The sequence below is a fragment of the Acanthochromis polyacanthus genome, chromosome 9, assembly GCF_021347895.1.
Source record: "Acanthochromis polyacanthus isolate Apoly-LR-REF ecotype Palm Island chromosome 9, KAUST_Apoly_ChrSc, whole genome shotgun sequence".
NCBI classification, from domain to species: Eukaryota; Metazoa; Chordata; class Actinopteri; family Pomacentridae; genus Acanthochromis; species Acanthochromis polyacanthus.
The window spans coordinates 18,119,289-18,145,291 of record NC_067121.1 but is presented as its reverse complement, the minus strand read 5'-3'; the positions used below and the strand labels follow the sequence as shown (position 1 = coordinate 18,145,291).

General features: G+C 39.2%; 1 protein-coding gene and 1 long non-coding RNA gene across 3 annotated transcripts in view; both read left to right on the top strand.

Moving 5' to 3' along the window:
• LOC127535399 (uncharacterized) overlaps positions 1-26,003 on the top strand; it is a 261,104-nt gene that overhangs the window by 217,968 nt on the left and 17,133 nt on the right. The gene's annotated exons all lie outside the window — the stretch shown is intronic.
• The window catches only part of fam110b (family with sequence similarity 110 member B), a 44,320-nt gene that overhangs the window by 1,184 nt on the left and 17,133 nt on the right, over positions 1-26,003 (top strand). Inside the window, exon 1 of one of the 2 annotated variants that reach the window (XM_022208544.2) lies at positions 19,485-19,625. The exons of the other annotated variant lie outside the window; for it this stretch is intronic. The gene's annotated coding sequence lies outside the window, so the exon portion shown is untranslated. Of the gene's footprint in view, positions 1-19,484; positions 19,626-26,003 lie in introns of those variants that run through there. 2 annotated transcript variants of the gene reach the window in all.

Sequence of the window (26,003 nt, the reverse complement as noted above, 5' to 3'; positions counted from 1 at the left end):
TCCAATAAAAATCAGCAGTTTCCAGCTAGAATAGTCATTTACCACATTGACAATGTTTAGACTTCATTGAAAAAAAAATTCTTTCAAACACAAGGACATTTCTAAGTGACGCCAAAGTGATAGATAGATAGATAGATAGATAGATAGATATTTTATCGATCCAAAGGGAACAACAACAGCAAAAAAATTTGACAAATCAGGCAGGTTAGTAACCAGATTAACATTAACATTATGGTTAGAATTTACTCTAAAAACTTGATGTACAGTACTAAAAACAAAGCACTTCTAATTTTAGAATCTGTAGAATACTAAATGTATTAGAGGCCAATATACAGTATTTGCACATTTCAAGGCACAGTGATCTAAAGTGATTTGACAGGAAGTAAAGAAAACCTTATGTAGTAAACTACGTAAGGTTCACAGACATACAATCACACCGGATCAGTCCTAACAGTAGTGTCAGTGGTAATGGTATTGCTAGCACAAAAATGAAAAACACACAAAACTGCATGCAACTACATACATAAACAAATCATTCACAAAGAGAAAGAAATGATATCACTGTATACACATTATGTTCCAATAACAAGTAAAACTCAGAGGAACGAGGAAGGGGACGATGACGAAGCCGCTGCACTGTGCTGAGCTTAAGGATCAAAGTGATTCGCCTCGACTTTGTTTAACCTGACAGGGCCCTGCTCTGGCCTTAATGTGCGGCAGACCAACAGGAGTGTAGCTGTTGGTGGTGGGAACACAGGGCCATAGATGTTTTTAGACTATGAAGCCCATCTTCCTAGGACCTCCATTAGGTGAGATATGTGGGCGCAAACAGAGGTATTAAAGAGGCCTTGTTTGCTGCTAACTAGTGAGCCGTTGAAGACTTGCATGGAAGCCACAGTGGCAGTGATGGAGCCTGAAGGGAGGCAGTGCTTGTTGAATTTGTTCAGGCTCCCAAACTTTGTTTGTTGGTTTAGCAGTGAAATGAGGGCTGTTATAAAAATGGATAATCCAATGAAAAAAACAAACATCACAACCGCCTGACTGCATGATCCAAATCCTTGGCAAAAATGTAAATTTTCAATGTGGTGCTGCCTAGATGTTATTGTTATTTTTATCCCAAAGTGAAGAGGGTTTTGACAGCAGTAACATGCAGATGGCATAAGGAGGGAAAAAGCCAGCTGACAGAACCGGATGATGGCTGGCTTATGCTGAACTCGAAATGTCTTAATTTTTTCAGTTACACAATAGTATTTCACCTTAGATTTGTTATAAATAGGACACACTAGCAACTAGGGATGTGCGCGACTAATCGTTTAATCGTTTAACCGCCTACTTATTTATTTAACGCTTAGTATTTTACTAGTCGGTTAAACGCTGCATTAAGCATCATGCACCTTGTTCTTCGCGCCTCGGCTTCTTTGTAAACAGGCTGAGCAGCCAGGGAGAGAATTGCTCCTCCTCCCCTCCCCTCACACGCACACGTAGCGGGGGGCAGGGCCACACAGTTTGGGGAAGAAAGTTTGGAAAGGTAAAGTGGGAAGATGGCGACGCTCCCGCATAAGAAAATCAGCACCGTTTGGCAGCATTTTGACGCAGCAGATGACAACAAGGTCGCCTCTCGGCTGTGTAAGCAGAAACCAGTGTTGCCAACTTAGCGACTTTCTCGCGAAATCTAGCGACTTTCCAAAGTGTCCTAGCGACTTTTTTTGTCAAAAGCGACTAGCAACAAATCTAGCGACTTTTTCTGCCGTTTTGGAGACTGACAGGAAAACTCGACTCATTCTGCAGCTACTGTTTTCAGGTGCTGCTGTGAGCTTCTCCCCCTCCCAAAGCACAGGCTGTCAGTCCAGTAACCCCACAGCAGTCCCAGTGTCTGATTAGAGGACACATCCCTCCGCGGCCAGACAGCAGATGAATCGCGCATGCGCAAAGTCACTACAGATCCCATCCAGACTTACAGAGCGGGATATAAATGAAAATGTTTCTTCACTGTCATTATGTGGCTTTATAGACTAGTCGACTAGTTGCAAATACAATTTGAGACTAGTTGGTGGGGAAATTAGTCGAAATTCCCATCCCTACTAGCAAGTCTGAAGCCAACACCAATTTATTTAAGATAGAAAGTGTAAAGAAACATCTTTGACAGGGTGAAAACAAAAAAATCACACTGTCACTGTTACTGTTATTCATACAATAATCAATTGCAACCCCCTTTTTATCACGGCTTCCAAACGTTTTTGTTGTTGTTGCTCACAAGATTCTTGTAAGTATATAGAGGAATTTTGGACCCTTCCTCCTTTGCAAATGTTTCAAGATCCTTGAGGTTGGAGGGTTTCCGTGCTGTTATCCGTTTTTGGTGCTCCTTCCATAGGATCTCGATGGGGTTGAAATCAGGACTCTGACTTGTCATTGTCCTAGAACCATTTCTCCACCACCTTGGCTGTAAGCTTCGGATCATTGTCCTGCTGATAGGTCCAGCGCTCCCCCTGGTTCAGGTTCTCTGCTGCCTGCTTGAAGTTTTCTTCGAGAATCTTGATCTACTGCTCTTTCCTCATGATGCCTTCCACTTTAACCAAGTTGTCAGGCCCGTTTGCAGAAAAACAGCCCCACAGCAAAATGCTTCCACCTCCATATTTCACAGTAGGGACTGTGTTATTTGACTTGTCGGGTTCACCCTTTTTTCACCGGATTGAAGCCACATTTCTGTGCCCAAAAAGCTAATTTTTTGTTTCACCTAACCACAGAACAGATGGCCAGAAGCTTTCAACTTTCTCTAGGTACGTCTTTTACATGCTTTCACATGCTTTGGTTGAAGCAGGGAGGTCTTTCTTGGTCGACGTCCATAGAGTTGGTGCAGTATCTGCTGGAGTGTCTGCCTTGATAGTCACACCACTTGTTTCTTCAGGACAGGCTTACTAGTAGCCCTTGGATTGCTTTCAACATCTCCTTTGATCTTTCTGGCAACCCAAGGTGACACTCCTGACTTCTGACCATGTCCTTTGAGGTTTTTGACTGTGTGAAATTTTTGATACTTTGTACCGTTGCCACTGGCACCTGAAATTGTTTGGCATTTTTTTTGTACAATTTTCTTTCCTGTTTGACATTTACAGTTTGTGCTCTGAGGTCTTCACTGAGCTGTTTTGTCTTTGCCATGGCAAGTCTTGTGTTGACTGAAATGTCACAAGCAAGTCAGAAATGTTGAAAACAGTAATAAACTCTTTAGACCCTTAGAGAGAATGGTGTGCTTGAACATCCTATGACTATCTGTCCTGGTATCACTGGGGTACGAATAATTTTGGACATGGTGACTTAGTTTAATTTCAGTGTTACTTCACATAACATTACTGGTCATGGTTCCAGACTTGCCCACATTTATGTCAAATCTGAGGTGAAATACTGATGGTTAACTGAAAAAAATCAATAAATTCCTTGTATTTATTGTATAACAATTTTGGGCTTAGGTGTACAATGCCAGCCTACATCTGATAAAGCAGACAAGATGCAATAAGACTGAAGAAGAAAGAAGAGGGCTTAGACAGGTTTCTTTGTCATTACCACTAAAGTCTCTAATTCTTCAAAATCCTCCCCAAAATATTTTTAAAAATAAAGACAGGTGTAGCATATTTTGAATGAATTCAGACCATTTGAGCCAGTAGTGCAGTTTTATCTTTTGATAGCACGCTCATTGTAATAATACAGAGCCAGCACTGACTGTACTGTTAAATGTCACACAGTGGAAAAGCTCTTTGTAGCCCCAGGGGTCCACTCAGAGAGGAGAAGTTGTGAGGACAGTGGATAATTCCTGGACGGCTGCAGCTTGTGATGATTTATACGGGGCAGTGGATGAGCTCTGATGACTTGCTTGGAGCACACACAGCAGACTTAGTGTAATGTCAACAACATTCTGGCCTGTAAAAGACACATTCAAGTCCACACATAGCACTGCATAACAAAATGAAACACAATTTCCTATTATTCAGTGCTACTAGGTGTTTCTGTGTGAGACGTAATGTTGTCATGTAATCTAGTTTGCCATCCAATTGCTTGTCATTCTGAAAGTACGCTTCAAAGTAGGGCTGAAACGATTCCTCGAGTTATTCGAGTAATTTGATTACTAAAATTCCTTGACGCAAAATTCTCTGAATGGAGGCTTTGTTTAATATACATAAAAGACCTCAGGTCACTAACTGTCTGACCACGGTCAGAATCCAAACCCAGGCTTCATCCTATTCAGACCTGGACCTACAATCAATTAATTATGAGGAGACTTTAAATGTGATGGGATGCTTCTATTTTAACCGCAAGCTCCAGCAACTCCAGTGTACCGCAAACAGTTGATTTAATGGAGAATAATGAGGAATATAGAAATTTGTGATGCTTTAAAGTTTCTACTGTTATCTAAGACATGAATACTTGTAGAATACTGTTAAACGTGTGTTAATGTATTTATTTTACCGATTGATGCAGCTGATTATTTCTAACAAACAGCTGATCAATAAAACTATCAAACTTCATGTATTCAAACATGATATTGTATTGAAGCACTTGTAGGTTTGACACCATCTCATAATGAAAGAAATCACTTTAATTTGTGGCCAAATTAAAGTGAGACTAATGTTACTAATAGAACATCCTCTGTAATAAACACTAACAAACTAGTCTGTTTTCTTATTTGTGTTCTATCAGCTTCAGTACCAGCAGGTTAAGTGGACCAAATATAAAAACATGATGATGTGATTTCTGCATCACCAACTAAATACAGGTTGGGTTCGCATGGCTTTAGAGTTTTAGTTGAACACCCTTGTAGTATACTATATACACAATACCTTTGTACTATACTATACCGGGCTTTGCAAAAGTTCTGTTACACTCGGTTTCATGATCTTTAGAGACGTTTACATGTCGGAGTGAAAAATTCCATTAAATAAACTGAAAGTTCTACCTTATAGGCAGGTGTCCTTAATACAGATTTTTTTCTCCGGTGAAGTTGTATCAAGATGGAAGTCAAAAGAGTTGAGATATCTGCTCTCCTTCATGCTGAACATCAGCCGGATGACCGTCCACAGAGTCGCGGAGAGGCTAAAGAATGGTGAAGATCTTTCAGGTCTTCACCATTCTTGAAAGATCATCTGAAAGATCTTCACCATTCTTGAGCCTCTCCACGACTCTGTGGACGGTCATCCGGCTGATGTTCAGCTGCTTGGCTCTGTCAGACTTGTTGTGGCCAGCATGAAGGAGAGCAGATATCTCAACTCTTTTGACTTCCATCTTGATACAACTTCACCAGAGAACAAATTTGTGTTAATGACACCTGCCTATAAGGTAGAACTTTCAGTTTGTTTAATTGAATTTTTCACTCCGACATGTCAACGTCTCTAAAGATCATGAAACCGTGTAACAGAACTTTTGCAAAGCCCGGTATATGTACACGTAATCTGATTACTTGATTTAATTGCCAGAATAGTCGATGGAATATTAGAATATTTAATTTTTAGAGTAATTGACAGCTACAGCTGGTTATTAGGAGCTCTTTGGCTTGGAGGGCGGTTTGAACAAACTTTGCCTGGCTTGCCTCTCTTGATGGTACGTAAAAACTAGGGCTGGCCACTTAGGTACAATTACTTGCGTTACAAGAGGGCCATGGTTATATCTTGTAGTCACATAGCAGACTGTTTTTTCAAACTACACTCTAGGGCATTTAATCTCTTCTTTTTTTTTAGCTGTACTGAAATTTACAGCTATAAATAGACAATTGTCTTCAGATAATAAAATGTCACATATGGATTTCAAGGTATCTTTAATTGGAATCCTATCCAGGTCTGCTATGAATTGATTTCATTCCATTTTGTCATCTGTTGTCAATGGAAGACCAGAAGTGCTTTGGTTTATCCAGATTGTCTAGAAATTCACACGTTTTAATTTGATCTATTTCTGTGTCTTATTGGTGTATGTCAGAGTAGTATTGTTTTTACTGTGGTTTCACTGAACTTATGTTAAAACTGCAGCAGACGGCACAATTGTCCCCCACTTTAGCATATAACATGTCAGAAGCTCAACTTTCAGGGTAACTGTGTGTGGGTTAGTGCTCATAAATGTGTTTGTATTTTGGCAGTGCTTATTTTACACCTTCATCATTATAAAACATGCAGAATTGCAAGAAAGCTGATTTCCATTACATCAGACATGATGTTTTTATAAATGCATGCTTTTTAACTTTTCTTTGGTTAGTTTCAGCTCTTAGTGTTGCCTTTTTCTCTTTAGTTCTCGCGAAAACTTAAATGATTAATAGTATTTTCTAAGCACCATCTTTTTTCAGTGTTTTCCATGTTGTACACACTCGTATGTGCTACAGTCTGCTCTGCAAGCTAGATTTTTAGGTTTTCAAGCTCCTTGGCCTAGTTATGGAATAAAGCAAAAGTCATGGAAATTTACATGAAAGCCACAGTAAGAGCCTTGCTGACAGTGCATTGCACCTGTGAGCAGTCTTGATGAGTAATGCTAGATAATTTAGTCCAGGCAAAAACAAACGGGCAGGGATTTTCCTGCTTTGACTAGGGCTTTAGGTCCATTGCTGCAGTGCTCAGGAACAGCTAAAGGATGATTTGGTCCAAATGGGGGCAATGCTAGTGGATACAACACATTACAAGATAGGGTACATTTGAATGATGTTGAAATGATGATTAGAGACATGGTTTATGTGTAGTCATTCACTACACAAAAAAAATCATATTTGTTCACCAACAGGAGTCAAACAGTGAGGCAAACACTTTCTAGGACAATGATGTGTTATTCTGTTCCTTTAGGGGTACACATTTAATGACAGTGAACAGACTGGTATTATTGTTGGACTTGTGATAGCTGCAGTTCATGTCCACTGATTAACATGGATGTACCTGATTGTTCTTCCCTGGTCAAAACACTCAGGAACGTCTTAGGCACATAGTACACATTCTACTGAAGGCTAAAATGCTTAGAAAGTTCTTTACACTGAAAAACATTAAGAAAATAAACATCTACTTACCAGATTTGATATGATTAAACATCTTTAAATCTTTTAACCTTGTGCAGCATCTCTCTGTCCCCACACTTACCTGCAGACACACTCTTAGGTTTTCCTCTAAACATGCTATTTAATTCCCTTCTCTGACCATAACTGTTGAGCTTTAATTGGTTTAATGATTTTTGTACATCAGCCCCTGACTTTTCTGTGTCAGCTCAGAATTCCCAGAAAATAAGTGTACACACTCTTACTGTTACACATACACACATACAAACACATGACACTGGAGGGGTTTGCATACGTTTTATTTGTATATATTACCATTTGGAAGATACACTGTGTGTGAGGTCTTTAGAAAGTGCTTCATGAATACCTTGGTTTTTTTATGTCGGGCCTTTTTTCAGGATGGTCTAGTAGCCTCATACAGTCATTCTGTATGTTGACTCACTTGTACCTGCGACCAATCTCTTGTGTTTGTACAGAAAATGATAGGGGCGTTTCATGACGCATGCAGACACAATATTATACCTAAAGTTAAAGTCGTGTATTTAGTATATTTATGCTCTTACTGATTTTCCAAACTACAAGATGGTGTTGAAGTGGTTTACCATGCTCTTCTGATCTTCTGTTGGTTTGTAAAGAGATTTGGGATTTGCGAATGGCATTGTTTCAAATTTAGATTTGAAATCGATTTATTGCTCAGCCCTAGATTGTGTGTGTCTTTGTCTGCCTGTTCTTGACATATTTTGACAACTGTACATCCAATCTACTTTCTACTTCAGATGTGTTGAGTGTATCACCATGGCCTCGAGGAAATGCAGTGTCAAATGTTACGTGTGTGTGTGTGTGTGTGTGTGTGTGTGTGTGTGTGTGTGTGTGTGTGTGTGTGTGTGTGTGTGTGTGTGTGTGTGTGTGTGCGTGTGCGTGTGCGTGTGTGCGTGCGTGCGTGCGTGCGTGCACCAGGATGGTGGGGGAGGGACTTCCAGATGGCTGCCCCAATCAGATTAGAGATGTTAAACCTTTCTGCTTTGGCGTCCCTGATAACAAAGGCGGGTGTTGTCATCATTCTGTCCAACATGAAGCTAAAGTGGAGCACCAAGTAGCTGAAGCTACGTTGGCTCCCCTCTCCAGTTCCACTGTCAGCAGCAGCTCTGTCTGTGTGATGATTTGAGTTGTTGTAACCTTTGGTCTGGTTAGTGAGCAATTTTCATATATTGATGTGCCTGTAAAATACTGTGTTTTCCGTTTATTGTCCCATTCTTTTGGCTACGTCACCTTAGCATTATGACTGTTTTAAAAGATGATTTAGGTGCAGAGGTTCACCAATTTGTTTTTCTGGTATTGATGTGATTGTTAGTAAACAAAGAGGCTGGTAATCAAAATTTTGAACTGATATATACTACCATTTAAAAGTTTGGGGTCACCCAGACTATTTCATGTTTACTATCAAAACTCACACTTTTGTTCTTTCCAGCCAGAATAGTCATTAGCCACATTATCAATGTCTAGACTCTATTTTTGATTAATTTAATGTTTTCTTCATTGAAGAAACTGCTTTTCTTTAAAAAAAAAAAAAAAAAAAGGACATTTCTAAGTGACCCCAAACTTTTGAACGGTAGTATACATTTGCAGTAAAATCAAAGTCTTGGTATCAAGATTTAGAATGACATAAACTTAAAAAATGTTGAAATGCTCTTGGTGTGTATGTGTTTACATGTTTCAAGGATTCAGTGAGTGGCATTATATTTAGATAACTTAGTTATGTCAATGTTCAACTTTGCTTTATCTTTTTAACTGATGTACCAATATGGCAAACCTCTCCAAAGACAAAGGCAACATTTCACAGTGGTAACACTAACGTTCTATTGCAAAAACATCAGGCGTTCACAAGGATAGAGATCAACAGCAATTGTTGTAAATGATCAACTGATTATCCTGTAAAATATTGAAAGTGGGTGAATAAAATGAGTACTAAAGTACAGCTGCACATCAGCTTCAAGCAACAGTGTGGAAGGTGAAGGTAGGTGAATGTGTAAAGAGCTGATGTTTGTGAAGAGTTCTTCCAGGTCTGGGTAGATATGAAAATGTATGAACACATTTTGGCACCATAAATGGCCATGACCCAAGACTTCCTACCAGGAAGTTGAACTCCACTAAGATTGTTCATTCCCCCATATGGCATTGTCAGAAATGCAACAGTTTGTTTTAGACATGCAGCATTTGTTTATTAGTTATTGATGTTTAGAAATTACGGCAACTTAGAATGTGGCCATTTAATATAGATGTACCCACAAACAAAATGACCTTGCACTGAGCACAGGCGTGTGTTATGCATGTGTACGTTATGTATGGATTGCATGACCTAAATATGTCGCGGATGGCAGAAATTGATGGGACTCAGAAACCCCCACAGTTTAATCCATTGTTCCTTGTATCATTTCCAACAGATTAGTCCCGATTAGTCCGCCATGATCGATTTGTGGTAGGATCGCAATCATGTAATCATCAGCAGGCAGCTGATGTAGTGTTCACTTGTCATAGTTACAGTGACACTGTGCCACTATCTCGTGACACAAATCTTTAAAAAAATTGTGGATCCAGACTATAAGCCAGACTACTGCCAAAATCTAATCACTTGGTCCTTGTGTCATTTCTGACACTTAAGTGAAAACTTCATCCAAATCCGTTTGTCCGTTTTTGAGTAATGTTGTGAATAGACAGACAGACAGATGGACAAACAAACTAATGCCAATCGCCACATAACTCCGCTGCATCTCTTGGTGGAGTAATTATGCGTCACATGGAAGCATAATATAATGTGATATGACTGTATACTGTGATAAAAATTTTATGCCACACTGTCCCTTTAATACAAGTTGTTATATGCCTCCATTTTGTGTCACCCAAGATACAGATTCAAGTGTGCGTGTCAATGTTTGTGTGCATGCCTGTGCATGTAGGTATTGGGTGACTGGATTGAAGCCACTAAAGCTAGAGTTCAGCCTACTAACTGTCTATCTGTGGCACTGGCGCCTGGATTAACCTTTGTGCTGCGTTGATCTAGTTAACAATAATTCTGTGGCAGTGCAGCTTGTGCTACCACTGATCCTAGAGCAGACCTCAAGCAGAAAAGATAAGCATTTTGGACAATTTTCACATTTATGTATTACTCTGGAGTAGATGTTAAAAATATATAGCCTCTGGGAACTTGTTTGAAACCTGTTTAGAAGTGTTTGGACAATAATGTCTCTTCCTTGTTTCCTTGTTTGCTTCTCATAGGGATTAGTCTCTGATCTGATGTTGGCATTGCTTCTTCTGGAATTCCAGGCAATATCATGCTGCCCTGAAGCACACTACAGGCCTAAATACCAAGCTGCTTTTTCTTCTCTCCTCTTCCTTCTTTCTAGAGATGTCTGTCTCTGTTTGGTCAACAGTCGGTCTGGTCAAGAAACAGAAGCACTGGCAGCATCAGTTCAGAAACTAATCTAACTGAAAATAGAACTCACTCAAACAAAGACCGAGGAAGGAGCTGTCCTGTCAGAATGGCTTCAGAGATGTTTACTGAGCCTATTAATTTCTGGTGGGCTGGTGAAGAAAAACCTGTCCTCGATTGTCACAGTGATTAAGGAGGTAGGGTAAGTCTGTAAGATGTGATCTGTGGTAGAGGTAAACTCATTAGCTTGGACAGACATCAGCTTAGCAGTTGTGTGTCCCTTCTTCAGTGCTCCCTGCTGCCTCACAGGGTTGCTTTCCTTTGTTTTTCCGATTTTTATTTTAGTGTTACAGTGATCTTGGGTATTTCAAAACAAACATTTCTTTAAATACAACTTTGTCTTAATTTCCGTTAGTGAAATCTGAGTGCAAAACTTCTGATGCAAATTTTTGTCTAAGTTTTATCTTTATCGTGAATCAAGGCAGGCCTGCTGTTACCATGGGCAACCATATGTTCTGTGATTGCATGCATTGTAATTCACCAAGTTATCAAATTCCTGATAACTGTTTGGAATTCCAGGAACTGCTCTTGTGGTAAGTCCACTGGTTTGAATGTAGAAGTTTTATGTTCTCAGGAAGTAATAATACAAGACTCTTGTTTTAGGTGAGCATGACCGAGGTTTATTGAGACTGACTGCACTTCATTTGATGATGTCATTGTGTGTCATCATCATGTGTCGGCTATAGTTTTAACTGATAAATAGATTAATCAGAAGTAGTCTTCATGATTTAGGAAAAATCAGGCAATACATTTAAAATGTTTCATCATTTAACATGGTTAGTCGTATTGTTAGCAGACAGGTTAATTATTGGGCTGCAGCTATAGTACAGGGTGTTGTACATATATACTATATATGTACAATACCCAGTTGACTACAGGGGTATTCAACTAAAACTCAAAGCTATGGGAACCTGACATGTATTTGGATGATGCAGAAATCACATAAACGTGTTTTTATGTTTGGTTAGTTTATTAGTATTTATCACAGACAATATTCAATCAGTAACATTAGTTTCACTTTGGTTTGGGCACAAATTAAAGTGATTTCCTTCATTATGAGACAGTGTCAAACCTACGTGCCCTTCAATACCATATTATGTTTGAATACATGAAGTTTGATGGTTTTATTGTGCAGCTGTCTGTTAGTCTGTCAGTAAAATGAATACATTAACACACATTTAACAGTTTTCTACCTGTCTGACACAATTTCCAGTAGAAACTTTAAAGCGTCATAAATTTTATGTCCCTCATTGTTTTTCATTAAAACAACCTGTTGACTGAAGCAGCGATCGGTTTATTTTGTGCGGAAAATCAGTCAAATGATGTGTGAAATATCCTCGAGTTTGAAGCAGAAACTTTGAGTTAACAAAGAAAGTAACACTTCATACCTGTTAACTCTGACTGAGGTTTTAGTTTTTGTCAAGCCAACTGACACAAATAAAGCCTGACTATGTCCAGCTGCCTTCGTGGTTGAGCCTCTGATCTGATAAATGCTGTAAACACTAGAAAAGCTGCCCTGGTTAAAATAGAAGCATCCCGTCAAAATTAAAATGCCATTATAATTTATTGATTATGGATCTGGGTCCGGATGTAGTAGATTAAACGAAACCTCAATTCAGACAATTTTTGCTTCGATGAATTTTAGTAATCCAGTTAATCAAATAACTCGTTTCAGCCCTCGTTAATTAAGAGAACATTTCTAATTGCAGTGAATGCTGTATTTGTGATTAACTCATTGCGCAGAAAACAGAAACATGTTTTGTAGTCTGATCTTTACAGCCTGCCATGCTGTTATGAAGTAGATGAATGAATATTCTGCTGACATCTTTTAGAGTGAAACCCAAATATTTAGCAGCATTGTGTTACCCTCTCCCATGCAAAATCATCAGTGTTTTTTTTTCCTCTGTGACTGACATTTGGCCTGTTCAGGGTGTTCCTGCCTCTTGCCCACTGCCAGCTTTGATAAACTCTCCTGTAGAAATCAGCTGCTTTGTTTTTTTTAAGACGAATGTATCTATTATTGCCAAACAGGAAAGTCCATTAACTGACACATGTAACCGATATACACTACCGTTAAAAAGTTTGCAGTTACCCAGGCTATTTCATGTTTTCCATGAAAACTCACACTTTCATTCATGCGCTTACAAAATTGCACAAGAATTTTCTAATAATCAATTAGCCTTTCAACACCATTAGCTAACACAATGTAACATTAAACACAGGAGTGATGGTTGCTGGAAATGGGCCTCTGTACCCCTGTAGAATAGAATAGAATAGAATGGTTTCATTGTCATCATACATGGCATGATGAAAATATAAATAGCTTCCGCTGGACAACGCACAACAACGAGCAATAAGAAATAAAATATCAACATTAACTAATAAAATCAAATGTACCTATATAATAAAACAATAAAAACGACAACTGCAAAGGAGGCCAGATATATACAATATGGGAGGGAAATTAAATGGAATAAGAACCAGTAAATAGAATGAATATGTCAGGAAATTGCACATATAATGTGCAATGTAGATATTCCATTAAAAATCAGATGTTTCCATCTAGAATAGTCATTTACAACATAAACAATGTCTAGACTGTATTTCTGATTCATTTAATGTTGTCTTCATTGAAAGAAACTGGTTTTCTTTGAAAAATAAGGATGTTTCTAAGTGACCCCAAAGTTTTGAACAGTAGTGCACATAAAAAATGATTTAATAGCATTTGTTAGCAAGGAACCTCTCATTCTTAACTGGGCTCCTTATGAATAATGGTTGCTATACCTAAATATGTACAACAGAAATAGGAAGACAGGAGTGATGCCGTTTTAGTGTGACATGACTCTACGGTGCTCTCCTGTTTATTGTGAGATTGATTGATTGAGATCAGCAACAGTGTGTCTTCTGCATTTCTTTACAGTGTTCTTCTGTGTTCTTAATCTTTCTTTGTTCTCTTTCATTACCACTAAAGTCTTTGTCTTGAAACATTAATTATTGCTTATCAGACACTGTTTCAGGGTAATTTGTGGCTTAATTAGCTGCTAGATACGAGGCAATGGCTGTGCGTCTTGTTCAGTTTTTCCATGTTGTTTCTCTGCTAGTCTGATGTGTCTGTCAGAGTAGGGTGTTAAAGTTAATCAGATGTAAGAAGATGTTATGGTACTCAAGATAAAGTTAACCGCAAGCTAAGAAGTACAGCAGACCTCTAAGCAGTAATCGTAGACTTATATCGTCAGCAAAGTAAGTTCCACCTGCACCACATGTTAACACTGAAAAGTGAATTATTGGGGTCTTTTCTGTATAACTGCCACACATGCATGCTTGTGGAAGACTGAAATGTTTTTTTTACACTTTCAACCATGTCTCACCTGCTCAACATAGTAATTCAATTATTTTGTGATAATTGGTTGAGAAAAAAATACCAATACCACTTATCTAAAAATGTCAAATATCACTGTGATATCAATTATTCATGCCATATGTCTATTTTTGTTGCGTTCTGCCACCATGATGACTAGCTTGCCCCTGTACACTACAAGCTTGTCTGCAATACAGTTTAAACATTGAACAACTCATGAAACTACTACAAATTCATTTTTAGAAAAAATGCAATTATTTTATGTGTTAACTGGACAAAGTGGAACATTTCCCGATCAGATGAGCTTCTTCTATTATTTGTAGGCCGAAATGAGCACTGAAAATATTCATGACATGTTGACCTAATGAATAAACCACATAAACTGAAAACATATACACTATTTGATGAGGCATCTACTATATATATCAACATTTCTTTATTAAACTTAAGAGTCAACATACCCCATCCTAAACTAATACTACAACTAATAATGGATGTAGAAAAGAATAGACAATGGGAATCAGATCAACTAGGAAACGAAGTCAAGTTGCTCTTCTTTCAACTGACTGTTTGATTGTATAACTCTGAGAGCATGGCCCTAGTGGAATTACATCATATCACTGGCATTTCAGTTGTGTAACAATTAGATTAATAGAATTCCTGACAGCAGCACTAGTTTACCAAACTCTGGCTGCATCCAGCCCCTGGTCAAGAGGGTCAGCAGATGCAGGCTGACCGATACAAGAGATGTCAGTCTGAATGGAATATTCCAGAATGAGTGGACACAAGCTGAACTAATACCAGTTAAAAAAAAAACACCCGTAGGACCATTTCACAAGCCCAGCTGTGACAGTTTCACTGGCTGGGGGATTCACTGTCTCAGTGCCACACTCTGCTCAGGGACACAGCAGTTTTTCTCTCCTAAATGTGATTTAGATGCTTCAAATCTTTAAGATTTTTAATTGTTGCATGTTTTACAGTGGCTTGATGGTTAGCACTTTTGCCTTGCAGCTAGAAGATCTGTGGTTCACGTCCCTGCCTTCCCAGGATCTTTCTGCATGGAGTTTGTATGTTTTCCTGTGCATGCATGGATTTTCCGGGTATTTCGGCTTCCTCCCACAGTCCAAAAACATGCTGAGGTTAATTGGTGACTCTAAATTGTCTGTACGTGTGAATGTGAGAGTGACTGTTTGTCTGTATATGTAGGCTGGTGACCTGTCTGGGTACCCCTGCCTTCACCCTTAGTCAGATGTGATAGACTCCAGCCCCCACAACCCTAATGAGGATTAAGTGGTGTATAGAGGATGGATGGATGGACGGACGGACGGACGGACGGACGGAGACAGACAGACAGACAGACATGTTTCACAAGTAGCTGTTTTCTCAAAGTGTGAACAACACTGATAATATGGGTCAGTGTATGACAAGCATTTCATAAATCGGAATCGGAACATAGGACAAACTGTCTTGGAATTTCATTCCTGTGTTGCGATCATTCATCCTGCAGTCATTTCAGATGGAGCTGGCACAGTAGCATTGCCATGCTTTATGTCACATTTGCATTTCCACCCATCAGAAACATCTGATGGACAGGAAGGAGCAGTTGTCAGTCAACATTGTCTACAACCTCTTGACCAAGGGCACATACCACATGACCTAAAATACCATCAACAGCTGAGTCTCTCGGGGTGACACCTGGCCAGACCTCTGTCGTGTCGTTCATGTTGTTCTCCTGGTTTCTTCCCCCACGTTTCTTCCCGACACTGCACAATCTGAAAAAAGATACAGTCTCTATGTTGAGAGAGAGAAAAGCTTTCTTTTTTTTAAATATATATCTATTCACCAACAATGCAATATTGGTGAGTTACATAGGGCAAATTACATCTGGCGGACCAGATCCAATTCATAGAGAAATACTGGCAGGCTTAAATAGACATAGTTCAATCATGTATCTGCATTTTTTGTAGATTTTCCTTTTTTGTCCCGGTGTTTGTTACATATCCATCATTAATGTAAAACTATACGGTACGCTTCTTTTCATTCTCTGCCTCTCTGTGTGTTATTAAAAGACTGACTTCGTGCACTGTGTCTCAGTGGGGATCTCAGTTATATAAAAATGTAATAATGCTGATACCATACACACACACACACACATACACACACACACACTGGCCATTTACTCTAGCTGAAAGCCTGTAATATGATTAGAGAACAGTCGAACAAACTGGGAAAGAGACGGAGGAATGGGGAGGTGACAGCGGGGTTATTCATTTATCGTTCACTGTTTGAGCTCACAGTAAACGGACACCACAGTTAATGACAATGCACACACACATTATTTTGTTATCCCTATGGGAGTTACTCATTGGAATAACGCATTCCCTTGACTATTCCCTGAACTTTTATTATCATAGCCTAACTCTTACCCTAATCTAAGCCTACTTGTACCATCTACCCTAAATCCAGCTGCCTCTACCTGGAGGGACCTCAATTTTTGTCCCCTCAGTAACATAGTTTCCCATGGATTAGTGTACAGTCAGGTTGAAGTGTCCACTGGAAATAGTAAACATCAGCATACACACACAGACACTGTAGCTTTGTACATACAGATTGATAAATTAATTCAGAGAATCAACGTAACATTCCTTGGCCAAAAACTACATTTGATCCACATTTATTGAGCAGTTTGTCAATAACTTATTGTGATGCAATAACAAGTTGCTCTTGTTCACAGATCTTCTGTGTGATGTGACAATTAATATATACAAATTTAATATACACCACCAAGAAAGATTTATAGATGTAAAGCAAGCACAAAGAGACAAAATCTCAGTGCCTAATTTTTGTGTCTGAAAATGCTGCATTTGTGGTAGCTGTTCTGTTTCTGCTTCGTTCTGGGTGTCCTTCTCCTATGCTGCAGAGGTAGCAAACTTTTTTATTGCTTTCTTTCACATTTATGTATTAATTGTGTAGGACAATTGATTAACAGGAGTGTACATACAGAGCAGCACAGGCTAGAGACACAATAATCTTGAGTACTAAAGTTCCCAAATAAGTAAAGCAGACGTACACTACTGTTCAGAAGTTTGGGATCACTTAGAAATGTCCCTATTTTTTTAAAAAAATATTTTTTTTCAATAAAGATGACATTAAATGAATCAGAGATACAGTCTAGACATTGTTAATGTGGTAAATAACTATTCTAGCTGGATGATTAACGGCTGATTTTTAATGGAATATCTCCATAGGAGTACAGAGGAACATTTCCAGCAACCATCACTCCTGTGTTCTAATGCTACATTGTATTAGCTAATGATGTTGAAAGGCTGATTGATGATTAGGAAACCCTTGTGCAATTCTGTTAGTACATGAATAAAAGTGTGAATGGTAGTGTGTATTTAGACTTTTCTATTGTATTACACATGCCAGAATGTGTATGTGTGTACAGATTTTGTGTGTATAAAGATATGGGGGGGGGAAAGAGAAGGAAATGAGCAACAACGGCATTAAGAATAATAAAAAATAATGGCCGGCCCTTTATATAACTGTACTGCGGGACCAGTTGTTTCATAATCTGTTCATACTGATGTGATATGTACAGAATTACAGCATCCACCCTGTAATCCTCTTCCATGTCACTAAGTAGACCATTTATTTAAATATGTATCAGATAGTTTTATTGGGTTTCATTCATTACTGTTAATTTAATGCTTGGATTTTGACAAAAAAAAATATTGTATGTCTCTGACTCCAACTAAAACTTATTGCTTTGTGTTTGGATGTAAAGCATTTTCATAGCAGAGTGTAATACCAAGCATGGCCTTAGGTGACATTCAGTGAAGTCAGAGCATGACTTTTAAGCAACAGTTTCAATATCAAATCTATAACTGACTGCCTGAAGCCAGGGGTTTTTGAAATCTGACATGGTGGACCTCCTCTTAGCACTGATATGTTATTTCTAACTCCCTCTGGTTTGGTTTGTCTACTATTCTTTCTCCTGCATCTGTTTCTGGAATAATGCATTTAGAACTGTAGTTTACATAATGCTTTGGAGAAAGCAATAAGTTTAAGGTTACCATTAATTCAGTTTGTTAGCAGTGGGTAACAAGTCAAGCCTTCTTTTTTGCTAGTTTGTTTTAATTATTTGGAATTGGGACTAATAAAAGTAGCTTACTTATGCACTACTAGTTGCTGTCTGCACTGCAGTGGACTCACATGTGTAGAGATTAGAGATTGACCGATATGTTTTTAGGGCTGATGTCAGTGTTGATTATTGGTAATCAAGAGAGATCAATTGCCACTATACTGTATGTATATAACACATTTGGAATACATTAAATGTTATATAATAACAACATGTGATAGCTGAGAACCTGTCAATCATAACTAGGTTTCTTTATTCATAGGGATTACTATTACTGTATTTATAAATATATACTGTACATTAAAAATAGTATGTATTAAGAAAATGTGAAAACAGGAAACCTGTTCTTCATAACTAGGTGCCTTCATTAATAATTCCTATAACTGAATGTGTTCAACAGAAATGGGTATGATGATGTCAGTGCGTTATGTGAAGCTACAATGCTTTACTGTGAGATTGATCGATTGAGATTGATTAGTCTCCTGCAGCTATGTCTGTACTTCACTGTTTTTGTTAAGCTTCACTGTTGTATTAATTTTATTGTTTATTAGGCCAATATCCTAAAGCATTATTGAATATTGCCTGAATAGAATAGAATGAGCTTTATTGTCATTATACAGTGTATAAACGAGATAGGAGAGTGTCTCCTATTCAGTGCAAAATAAATCTTAAAGATAGTGCAAACAGTCTATTTATAAATATACAGTATAAATAAGACTAAATATAAATAACGGGGTGAATGAGACAGTGGTGTATATTGCACATTTTACATTATATTGTTGGCTAGGTGTGAGACTTAGCCACAAGCCATTAGCACAGCCTTAACTACTGCTGAAGCAGCAAAATTCCTGATTTGTGGAGATTGCTGTGCTTCTTGTTCAGGTTTTGCAAGTTGGGTCTCTGCTAGACAGATGTGCCTTCAGAACTGACTGTTAGCTTTACATTAGGAGGATGTTCTGCTACTCCAGCTGGCGTTCGCTACAGACTAAGAGGCACAGCAAACCTCTTGGTGATAGCCTTACCATAGCGCTGTTGGCAAAATAAGAATTTCATACACTAAATCTGGAAATACATGATGTTTGTCAACTCCAACAATTGGGGAATTGGGGCATGAACACATAACATTGCTGCTTAAATCTGTTAAAGTGATGGTATTCTGTCATTCAGACACATATGGTGGATCTTTTTACCCCTAATTTCTGCTTCCTTCTCCATCTATGTTTTTTTTCTCCAAAATGTACACTGAGGTCAAGGACAAGACAAAGTAAAATCTACATATATCTGCAAACATGAGCTTTGACCCATTGTCTAGTTAAAATCCTGTAAATTCTGGTGTTATGCTGAGGTATCGCATGGTGAAAAGCACAATTAGAAATAGAAAAAAATGTCAGTATTGTTATCTGTCATGGGTTGGACCCTGTCGTGAGGCCCTTGCTGTGGGCTCCTGCTCTGTGGCAGGCTGTCCTCCTCGGTACCTGCTGATAGTGTGTGGGAGGAGGCGTGGAGCAGGAGTGGATTAGCAGAAGAGCAGACTAGGGTGAGCTGATGGATAAGGAGAGAATGAAAGAAGAATGGGGAGAGGAAGGACAAGTGACAGAAGAAGCAAGATGACTTTGTTGTCCCTGCAAAGGTCAGCATTAATACTTCATTAGCTTGTGTGTGTCCGTGTTTGTATGTACGTGTATTTGGGGTGTTCATGATTATTCATTATCAAGGACTGAATTGATGTCAAACAATGATTAAGTACTCAGGTATTTACAGTTTTTTATTTTTAGTTTTTTGTAGATGACTGTACAGTTTGAACTATCATCCCCCTGATGGTATTATGTCTCTGGTGGTCATGATGAGATTTTGAATGTTTGATGAAGACATTTATGCAAGGCTTTCAGTGACCCACAGACAGATTTGTTGTTTTAAGCTTTCGAATTTCAGCATATGTTGTGTGCACATTTGGGCCATGTTGCCGTGTTAAGGCAGAGCACAGTATTTAGAATTCCCAAAGGTATGAACTTCAGTAACTCCTCATTCTATTGAAGTGACAGAAATGTTATATTAATGTGATGTACAACACACACTACCAGATGTGTCATTATGAAGACAACTGCAGGTGCAGACAGGCAGCCGAGCTGAGAAAGATGGCAAGTGTAGTGAGAAAATATTTCATCATTAATGGCATTTAACTTTATTCACAGTGCTACAGCATAGTGTCAGTCCAAAGCATGTCCTCTCCACAAAACTTGTCCAGTTTCACTGAGATAAAACATTGTGGATACTACGGCTTAGGGCTGGGCGATATGGCCAAAAATAAAATCTCGATTTTTAAAAAAAAATTTTTTTAGTCATCTTGTACGATTACGATTTTAATCAATTTTTGTTGTTTCTTTGCGGTCTGTTTGCTATGGCTAGTGCTAGCCATGCCGCACTCCCGTTGCTGCGAGCACTTTTCCCATTCTTTAGAATGCCTCTGCCGGAGGTGCTGAAAGAGGTTAGTTGTGCTACTTCTCTTCGTTTTCACAGTACTTTTGCAAACCTTGCACATGACTGTAGTTTGCTCTGTGTCAGTCTTGTCAAAGCCAAACCAGTGTTGCCAACTCCTCAGTAAGGAAAGTAGCTGTTGGCTGTCCTAAAAGTCGCTAGAAGTCGCTAAATGACGTCATCGCCTAGTTTGCATATTTCCCAGTTTGCATGTAATTGTAATCAACGTTGTAGGAGAGAGGAATAACGTTGTGGAAGAGACCAAAAAGTGAGTATAAAACACCCAAAATACGTTTTTGTACTAGAGGCTAAATGCTGTGGTTTATTTTAGTATGACAGTGAAGAAAGATTTTCATTTATATCCCGCTCCGTAAGTCTGGATGGGATCTGTAGTGACTTTGCGCATGCGCGATTCACTTGCCGTCTGGCCGCAGAGGGATGTGTCCACTAATCAGACACTGGGACTGCTGCGGGGTTACTGGACTGACAGCCTGTGCTTTGGGACGGGGAGGAGCTCACAGCAGCACCTGCTGCTTGTTGAGGACAGTAACTGCAGAATGATCCGAGTTTTCCTGTCAGTCTCCAAAACGACAGAAAAAGTCGCTAGATTTGTCGCTAGTCGCTTTTGACCAAAAAAGTCACTAGGACGCTTTGGAAAGTTGCTACATTTAGCGAGAAAGTTGCTAAGTTGGCAACACTGAGCCGAACCACTTCCATGTGATCGATGTAACATGAGGCCCTTTTCTCGCGACCAACTCTTCGTCTGCTGCTGTCCGCCATGACGGGGTTTTGGCGGAAGGAGATGAGAGGCGGAAGCAAACACCAGTGCACAAGTCGTGAAAGGCAGAAGGAGTATCTGTATTGTTATATATTGAAGCTCGCCTCGATTTTACGATTTGGCAAATTTTCAAATCGTCAGGTTTTAAAAATGCGAATTAATTGAATTAATTCGATTTATTGCCCAGCCCTACTAGGGCTGCAACTGTCGATTATTTTAGTAATCAAGTATGCCATCGATTATTCTGATGATTAATCAAATATTCAAATTCCACGCCTGGCATGCGCTTTGCGGCATCAAAAGTGGAAGTGAGTGCACTGTGAAGCAGAAATAACTATCCTCGCGGAACATGGGCAAATATCTTTGGTGTGTTGTACATATGTATAGTATAGTACAGGGGTATTGTACATATATATTATAGTACAGGGGTATTCAACTAAAACTCAAAGCCATGGGAACCCAACATGTATTTAGTTGGGAATGCAGAAATCACTAGGGCTGACCCAAATGGCAATTTCTGGCTCCAGATATTTGGCTCTGATTGTTGACGAATATCTGAATATTCAGTTCGGTTTGTAATGTCCGCGGAGGGGGGGCAATCCAAATATTCAGATCTCAAAATGAATATTCGGATACCGCTGTCATGACTGGATATTGGGATATTTGGGTCATGTTTTTATGTTTAGTCAGTTTAAACTGCTGGTACTGCAGCTGATAACGGATTAGTTTATTAGTATTTATCACAAAGAATATTCAATTAGTAACATTAGTTTCACTTTGATTTTGGAACAAATTAAAGTGATTTCTTTCATTATGAGGCAGTGTTAGACCGACATGCACTTCAGTATAATATCGTGTTTAAATATATGAAGTCTGATGGTTTTATTGTGCAGCTGTCTGATAGAAAAAATCAGCTGCATTGATCAGTAAAATAAATACATTAACACACATTTAACAGTTTTCTACCAGTATTCCTGTCTTACATAATTTCCAGTCGCAGCTTTTTACTGTCATAAATTTTAGATTCCTCGTTGTTCTCCATTACAACAACCTGTTGACTGAAGCAGCTGAACATCATTGGTTAATTTTGTGCGGTAAACGAGTCAAATGATGCATTAAATGCTATTGTTTTTTGTGGACGAGTTTTGAAACAAAGTCTGAGTTAACAAAGAAAGTTGAAAACTGCCTTCATACCTGTTAACTCTGGCTGAGGTTTTAGCTTTAGTTGAGCCAACTCACACAAAGAAAGTCTGACTATGTCAAACTGCCCTCATAGTTCAGCCCTCTGACCCGATAAACCAACGCTGTAAACACTACAAAAGCTGTGCGGTTAAAATAGACGTTTCCCTTCAAATCTATAATCCTCTTTCAGTTTATTGATTGTAGGCTCAAGTTCAAATAAGATGAAGTCTGGGTCCAGACTGGACATGTAGTAGATTAAACAAAGCCTTGATTCAGAGAATTTTTAGGCCTAGTGGACACGGTAATTTCATGCTTTCTTGAAAATAAGTGAAAAGTTGGGATGTAATGAGGATGGGAAAGGTAGAAAGGAAGTGGACATGGTAATATACCATCAGTGTCACTGGTACTGTATCATGCTCTTTATGCAGTTGTGGTTGTCAATATGTGACTTGTATTGGTGGCTTCTGTTGTTCTAGGGCTAGTTTCATGAGTGTCCTGAACACACTGTTTGGATTTTTGGTGATTTCGCTCTTGTTGGTTTGGCCAAAATCATCCTCTTCTAATACAAAAATTTCTGTTGCTGCACAGTTGGTAAACACTTCTCTTGATACTGACTACTAACTTAGATTTCCTGCCGATGGTATGAAAGATGGAGAACTTCACACTTGACTGGCCAGCAGTAAATCTCAGGCAGTATTTCTCTGGCTTTCTTACAAATCCTGTCTCCCTTTGTTGGATTATCAGACCCTTGCCCCAATTTAACCCACTATGTTCAAACATCCCGACATATTACTTACAAAAAGTTGTAACAAAATCATTGAGTGCACATTACATCTGTGAAAGAAGCAGAACAGGGAGAGGAGAGAAAGACACAAGGAGCTCAGATAGTTCTGAATGAAAGAATGTAAAAGAAGGTCAAAGAGGGAAGAAAAAGTTGAGTAACAGCAGCTACAACATGGTCCAGAACGCTGTGTTCTGTAGGACTAGCTACACACTGGTGATGTAACATTTGTGTTTTTAATACTGCTGAATCAGGCTGGAGGAGCTCGACATCCATTATCACTGAGCTGGAAAAGACCCCATCACAAACACACACACACACACACACACACACACACACACACACACACACACACACACACACACACACACACACACACACACACACACACACACACACACTGACAGACAGCTCTGACATCTGCTTTGTTCTTGTGTTTTAGTGGCAGTGGCTGTCTAACAAGCTGAGCACCTTCAACATGATTCTGTTTGAAAACCTAATACCCAACGTGGTAATTCTGCAAAGGTGACAGGAAAGTGCCACTGTAAAACATAAATGTTGCTATGTATAACCTTTGTCTGTTTATTGTTAATAGTTTGTGCTTGCTGATGCAGTACTCGCTTTGTCTACATAAGTCTGCACTAATCAATACTCTATGACTACAACAGTCAGTGCAGGTCCCAGAGCATTATAAATTCCTCCTAGAAAAGCTGCCCGGCTGATGGTGTACATACTTCCCTGGCACTGTATTTGTGCTTCTGGTGTGACAGTCATGAAGTTATATTTTATTTAGATCTCATGACTTTGACTGATATTTAAAACTGGACTAGGTATGAGCATTAAGAAGAAAACATATTCCTTGTTGGGACTGTTATGAGTCTACACATAGCCTTTGTGGACTTCAGAAAAGCGCTCAATACGGTCAGTTGTGAATTCCTTTTCACCATACTTGGGAAATTAAGCTGCCCACCTCATGATCGATGGTGTACTGATGCAGGCTTTTCGGTACAACCGTGATATTAAGCAGGACTGCAGCAAACTGGCACCTACACCCTTTGGAATTTATGCAGCAGGCCTACTGTTGTTTGCCTTCTAGAAAATCAAGCACACTTGCAGTATACCAATTAGACTCCACCACGATGGTGTTCTTTTCAGTTTACGCAGGCTCAAAGCCAACATGAAAGTGCTTACAGAATTAATCAGAGAGGCTCAGTATGCTGATGACATGGCGGTTTTCAGTAATATACCAGAAGGCTTGCAGTCTATGCTGGCATCATACAATGACTTCACAAAGCTTATGGGTCTTTGCATTAACACAGCCAAATCAGAGACCATGTGCATTGTGGAACTAGCTGAATTTTTAGTAGATTGTACTAAATTAGATAATGTTACCCACTTCAAGTGCCTGGGCAGCTACATTACCACTGATTGCTCAATGAAAATAGTACTCGTGCTCCGCAACCTAGCAACATCACGTGCATTTAGTAAAAACAGAAAAGGGTGTTTGACTACTGTGATTTAACAGCCCGAACCAAAATCGTAGTGTACCACAAATGCTTCACGCCATTCCTAATGTATAGCATTAGACCGATAAATGGGTTGGACCCTGCATTTTATAATGCTTAATTTACCCAGAGAGGTGTCACTGCTCTCATTGGGATGTTCCTATACACACTCATATTATCTTAACTCTAAACTGGATGCTGCCCAGTACAATAAAAGTCTGATCTGTTGCTCCCTGAGCAGTTAGGGTTAAAAGGTCTGTGTGCTAACATACTTATCAAAAGTGGTGACTGCAGTCGTATCTTGGTCTGTCTTTTGGTCAGGTAGTTGACTCTGCATAAACATGTCTTTGTTTGAATTTGCTTTGCTTAAAGGATAGCTCCAGTGGTTTATTATGGGTTTGACCGTACTCTGAGATCTAGAGACACGATCCAGCAGGTTGGATCAGAGTCTCGCCTTCACCTAAGGTGGTTTTCATTATCTGGTAAACTGCTGCTTTATTTTCACGTCTCAGCCTTCCAGGGATCTTTCTGTATGGAGTTTGCTTGTTCTCCGTGTGAACACGTGGGTTTTCTCTGGGTTCTCTGACTTCCTCCCACAGTCCAAAAACATGCTGAGGGTAACTGATACCTCTAAGTTGTCCATAGGTGTGAATGTGAGAGTGATTGTTTTTCTCTATAGCCCTGCGGTAGACAGGTGACCTGTCCAGGGTGTCCTCTACCTTGTCCCGAAATCAGCTGGGACTCTAATGAGGATTAAGCGGTGTATAGATAATGGATGGATGGATAAATGATCATATGACTGCATGGTAGTGCTGTCACATCTTAGCAGTTAACTACCGACCAGTAAGTTATCATTGCTTCAAGATTAGCTTCAAACCTATTACGCTGACATACCATATGATCACATACAGAAAGTATTCCACCAACAGTCAGCATCTGCCCCTGAGCAGTTATAGGGGAAAACTTCTCAAATGCAGATCTGAAGTGCAGTCTCCTGCAGAATAAACAGAAGTTTTGACAGACTGCTGTCAAGTGTAAACTGATATGTGTTGCTGACTTTTGGGGTATGTAGCTTGTTTTTCACAGCAAATGAATGTACAGTAGCAGAACCACTGCTGTTTGTGTGTTTCCCGTTGTGTAGTTGTTCGACAGCTAGCAGGTTGTTTGGTAGGACTCCAGCTCCCACTGAGTGACCATCTGGACCTCTGGGCTAGTGAATATACTGCACTACAGTAGTTATTGATGTGGAACCAATCAGTGCAGAGCCAAGTGATGATATCAGCTAGT